Source organism: Salarias fasciatus, chromosome 3 (genome assembly GCF_902148845.1).
Source record: "Salarias fasciatus chromosome 3, fSalaFa1.1, whole genome shotgun sequence".
Taxonomy (NCBI): domain Eukaryota; kingdom Metazoa; phylum Chordata; class Actinopteri; order Blenniiformes; family Blenniidae; genus Salarias; species Salarias fasciatus.
Window position 1 is genome coordinate 9,066,580 of NC_043747.1, and position 6,000 is coordinate 9,072,579.

The following is a 6,000-nucleotide window of genomic DNA, read 5'->3' on the forward strand; positions in this document are numbered from 1 at the left end:
TGGGACCGTGTGGGAACATGTTCGTCCTGGTGCGCAGCCGGGGAGACTTATTTTACTAATTTTAATATGTTCTTGATTATTATTGACTGTTAATAATACAACTATTTTGTGTGTGTTGGCGTGTGTGTGTGTGTATCAGGGAAAGGAGTGCGCGGAGTGTGAGTGAGAGGAACGCTGCTCAAATGCGCACTGCAAGAAGTTCAATATATTTTAAAACCTGATTTGAGGCATTAATAAAGCAGATATGAGGCATTAAAAGTTTTGCTGATCCTTTTGACTTAATATGTTGTTTCTTTATCTTAATTTCTAATACATTAGATTACAGAAAAGAAACCTGTTGGTGTGCTCCTGCGCAAAAACACTGCATATGTCTGACAGTCTGGCTGACCGTAGCGGCCTTTGGAGGGGGTGTAAGAATGCTGGCAACACGTGAAGCAGAGCGGAGGACGGAACCGATAGCAGATGTCGCCACCATTCTCTCATAATTGATTATCCTTCGTCTGAGATGGCCGGAATGCCATGTGTGTGATAGGAATTATAGGGAATCATTTCAGAGGACATTGATCTGGATGACAGCAGAACCAGCAGTCCTAAGTAGACTCACCCAGCTCCGCTGTGCAGCTGCGCTGAGTGATAGACGCGCAGACACCTGTAATTCTTTTTGCTTTCCCAAATGTATCTTTAAGAGTTATGATGCACACAAATAAAACAGATTTTCCCTTTCCCTACAAAGTCTTTATGTAGCCTCTAAATGCAGGGTGTCTGCATTGTTATTTCATTTGTCTGGCTCCCCAAGCTCTTCAAGTAAGGGCGTCAGTTTGTTTTGAAAAGTGGGGGGGACAACTAGCTACTGGCAAAAAGTGACTTTGGAGCTGTGTGTGCGCGTGTGTGTGAGCGTGCGTGTGTGTGCGCGCACATATAAAAAGACTGACAATATATGCGTTCACTCACCAAAGCTGAGGACTCGCTTTAAAAGAAAGGCGCACCGTGGTTCTTCTTTTGGACAAACTTTTCAATGACCTTCATTCATTTTGATTTCCGATTGTTAGCTTAAGCTTTAGCTTTAGCTTTAGCTTTAGCAGCGCCGAACTGTCACGTCTCCCTGTCAGTCTCTAATCAGGACCCGCCCACATTGGCAGCAGCCAATCAATAATAAATAAATAAAAATTGCTCGGTCTCATTGAACGCAGCACAGATATTTCAGATCGTCTTAAAGAAATTATAACATTTTACCTGCAGTCCTTTATGTTGACTCCTGGTGGCGCTGTGCTCCACCTGCCTCTAATGACCAGTCACCACTGCTTTTGAGTAGTGCTTGAGAATGTGACTTTAACTGACTTTATTTTGGTATGGCTGCTGAGAATTATTTCACATTGTAGGCAATTGTCATGTTTTGAAAAAAAAGCCTCTGGCCTGAAACTTTAACCCAACAATGTTGAACTTCATGTTGAAATCAGCTCCATGTCAGATACATCAGCTACTTGTCAACTGGATTTACAGCTCAGAGACAACACAGAAACAAACCCCTGAACTCTATTCATCACTAATAGGAACAAGGTTAAAGCATTTCCAGAATAAAAGCATAAACCTCAGGTCACTGGAGGATAGCTGGAGTTACATTAGACCACAGGCTGTTACCAGAACATATTATATCTGTGACTGGATGAATTTTGACTTCAAGCCTCACCATCCATTCCCACTCAAATAGAACATTTTACTCAGGGTAAATGGAAAATTTACAAAAACAGTCAGGCAGCCCACAGCAGAAACACCACAATGATCAGTCTGATGACTCTTTGTCAACTTTGCCACAAAAACCTGGTGAATCAGCAGAAGATGAACAGCAACATGAAGCCTTATTGTCTTACCTTTGTTTTTGAGAGGTTGGAAACATTTATTATCATTATTATTACCTTTAATTATTGGAGCAAAACTCTGACGCGACCTCTTACTGTTATGCTCTCTGGTGTTTCATGGAAGGTTTGATTCTGCTGTGCTGCGTTCACTGCCTCCTGTACAACCTGCGTACGGCCAGTCATTCTGTTTCCTTCTCTCAGTAATAAAATCTGAGGAAAGATCTGATCACAAATCAACATGTCAGAAAGAAAAAAGCAGCCGACATCAGAGGAGACAGTCTGTTAATCCACAGAATCACCATCAGACGTCCTCAGATAGCTTTAGACTGATCAAGCGAATGTACCAACTCCACACACACTGACATGTGTTCGTCCTGGTAAAGATGCTCCAGAACCATTAAAGAAATATATCAAAATATTAACTGAACCATCGACACAAGAACAAACACTACTGAACATCCAGGGTGTGTCAGACACAGAGAACCATCAGTCTCAGGAGGGTTTTCCATTATTTTATTTGTCCAGGAGCAGAGATCAACAGAAATAAACACAGAGCTGCAGAACAGGTGACTGAAGAGGCAACGTCTGTACAAAGAAAGAATAAAATCACAGTTAGTGAGGTTATCTACCAGGTTACAGATTACTAGTTACAACGGAAGTGCAGTGTGTATTTATCTAATCAGGAGACCCTGGTGCTGGAGGTCCCAGTGGAGACCCTGGTCAGACCCTGGTCCGGCTCCTGCTGGTGGTCCAGTGTTCTCTTGTGAAGCAGAGAGACGCCTCAGGCTCTACGGCGTCTGAAGACGAGGCTCTGCTCCACGATGTCCCAGGAGAGGCTCAGCAGTGTGGCTGCCTGCCATGTCCAAGCTGGGAGGACGGACAAGGAGGACAGATGTCATGCCCTCATTAGTGCTTCAGAACGGCAGGACAATGGTTTTGGGCACTTTTAAAAATGCAGATGTTACCTTGTAGCCTAGAACTCTGGACCTGTAGGACCTCCAGTCCTCACAGCTGAAGTTCTGTTGGGGACAAAAGACAGTGTCTGAGTATGTTTAGCTCTGTTTTCTATGTTCAATATGAAATGTCCAGCTAGCTGTGAACCAAGGGGCAGTCATCTCTAAATATTAAAAAAAAAGTCTTCACTAAAGTGTGCACATTTAAACCTATCTTAAAATAACTTGTTTCCTTAATTAATTAAAGCATCTTCGATGCATTCTTCTTCATTACAGTTCAATATAAAAATATAAAATTCATCCCTATTCAAATCTTTCAATAAAACTCGCATTTCTTTTTAATCAAAAGCAGCGGTCCTACAGGGATGATCAGTATATCCCTGATGATGAAGTTTAGCTGAGGTTCTATCAGAATGAGTCCAAACAGTCTCAAAATGTTGCTGTTAGCATGTTGACAGTAAAGTTCTTCAGGACATATCCACTTTTCAAAACAAACTACCGCCTCTTGCGTTTCTAACCTGGGATAATCACAGGGTTAAACGAACAACCAAGTATTCAATCTCACCACAGGTGCTGCAGAAGAAAGAGCTGCTCTGGGTCGGAGCTTCCACTGGAACAGACGCACATTCAGAGCAGCAGCACTTTTCTTTTTAATCATCGTGAGTCTCTGCTGCCACCGGATGGTGCGTTCAGGAGCGTCGGAATGTTCTAAACTACTGAAAATAACCGGGGTTACAATGGCTACACGTGAAGGATTTGTGTGTGGTGGAAAAAAAAAATACCCCTGGCAAAAAGTGGGGGGGACACGTCCCCCCCGTCCCCCCCTAAACTGACGCCTATGTCTTCAAGAGATTATTTATTTCAAAATACAGTCATAGACATTGTTGCTTCACTATGGTTTAGTATTGAGGCCAGGAAATAAAATGTATTTCATCATGTTAATATAGCAGTGTCTGTAGTGGAGGCTCAAAACTGTGACTGGGTTCCTTATCCGCAATCGCAGAGCGCGTGTCGGTCAGAACGCATTTGAGTTCCCCCAAGACTTCATCCAAGGATGACACTGAGATGATATGTCCCTTTATGTTGCTTTAATGGTGCTCAACAGACATGGTACAGGTCTATTCTCTCTCTCTCTCTCTCTGTGTGTGTGTGTGTGTGTGTGTGTGTGTGTGTGTGTGTGTGTGGTTCTACGAATAAACAGAAAACAATAATCATTAATGACCCACCACACTTATCCATCATTCCAGACAACTTCACACAGATAAACAAAGCCCAACACAGCATGAAAACATTATCATAAGATCAACCAGAATGTGTTGTTAGCTTCTATGATCCTCTATCATCACTCATTAGCATTGCTAATCATGCATAGCGTTAGCTTTTAGCAACGTCGCCACAAACAGGAAAGATACAACAATAACATGCACTGAACAGGGCGACTTACTTCTCTCTGGACGCACACTAACTCTCAGAAAAACCATATATTGTCCAAAAAAGGCATAGCTTGACCTTGTCCTGAACATCGGACTTCTCAGTGTCCTTTTTTTCTCCTTCATGGAGCAGTGCTCACCAGTCCTTAAAGCTAGGGTTGGCGATTTGAATGAGATACATTTTTTTAAATACTGGTTAAAATGATCTTTATGACCCGATGGGAAACAATTCATAGCTTGTTCTTAACGTAGTTTGGAAAATATCCGCTATCTACAGCAGGAGTAAAACGGGAAAAACAGCAACCAATCATCTTGACGGGACACCTTTTTTTAAACCAATCAAATCCCTTCGCCGTTCGACCTGCCCCCTGCGCGTACATGTCAATGGCGTGCACTGACCCCGATTCAGTGGGTGCGTAGAAGGACGGAGCGTCGTTGCAGAATGGCGGAGAAGAATATTTGGGGCTTTACTTACCGGTGAGTGCGCCATACTTGGCATAGTGCAAATAAAGAAAAACGAAGAAACGAAGCGCTGAGGACAGGTTACGCCAGGAACGCACTTGACGCAGAAGTGCTGCGAGCACCGCGCGCCCCCCGCGCGGAACGTCTCTGCGTCTCCGCTCCCAACGGAGCTCCTCCAATGCGGTGGGAGCTGGGGGGAGCCTTGGGGAGATGCTACATTCGTGCTACATGCTAGTTTTCCAAGATCGCCAACCCTCGCTTTAACTGTGAGCAGGCGTACACTGCCCCATAGTGGCTGGATGTATGAACAACGCCTCCAGTCTTCAGAACAGTGTCCTTCGCTGCAGTGCATTTGAAAAAAAGGAGAGGTGTTCATTTGATTGGTCAAGTTACGCTCAGCTGGGTTAAACCCACTTTCTCGTCTCCCTCTTGTGCCACCCGCACAGGTGGGCGGAATGGAACGGAATGACTGCGCCTGGTTCAAGAAATTAGGACAATTTTCTGGACACGCCCCGTTGACTTTATCCACAGACGACGCACTTTACGCTCCACTGACAGCGGGCGGACTCGGCGGAGTCTACCAAGTTAGAGCCCATAGTCTTAAATGTTCCAGTAGATTATCATTCGCCCGTCTTAATTTTTCTCTTCCTTCTCCTTTCTCTTTTAAATTTCTGTCTTCCCAATGAGACCCTCTCAGGTGCCTGACTGGCTCCTGTCAGGAGCTGGTGGGGCCCCTTGTCAGGGATTCTGATAACAGTGTGGTTTACACTTTCCTACACTGACCATCACATAATTTAAAGGGAACTCACTCAGTGTGGTGTTGCATTCAGTTCATAACCAGTCCTTGACTGGGGCCCCTGACAGCTCGGGGCCCCAAGCAATTGTTTGGTTTGCCTGCCTTGTTGCGACCGGCCTTACGAGGAGGGCTGCATCAACCTCGACCTGGAGCTCCTGAAGAACTGCAAGCTGACCGTCCTGCCTCAGGTGGAGGAGGTGACTGATTGTCCCTCCATCCTGTATCACCTGTGGTCAGAGGGTGGAGCACAACAAAACAAGCTGCAAGAACATCCTCTGTTCTCGCTGTCAGATCGAGTTCTGCTTTGTGTGCCTGAAACTCACCCCGGAGTGCCTGAAGACCAGCACTCACTTCCAGAAATGCAGTGATGGTGTGGCTCCAAAACAAACATCGATCCCGGTGTGGCGCAGAAACTAGGCAGGATGTGCCAGCATCTATTTCCTGTTATCAGATATTGCTTTCGTTTTCTTTGCACCAAAAATTAAATGTTCTGCAATCCTGCT

General features: G+C 44.8%; 1 long non-coding RNA gene across 1 annotated transcript; it reads right to left on the reverse strand.

Moving 5' to 3' along the window:
- Positions 1-2,152: 2,152 nt before the first annotated feature.
- On the reverse strand, positions 2,153-3,599 carry LOC115383832 (uncharacterized). The gene is made up of 3 exons (XR_003930766.1): positions 3,375-3,599; positions 2,822-2,875; positions 2,153-2,723 (listed from the first exon to the last, which is right to left on the reverse strand). It is a non-coding gene; the product is annotated as an uncharacterized LOC115383832 (long non-coding RNA).
- Between the last annotated feature and the right edge of the window lie 2,401 nt (positions 3,600-6,000).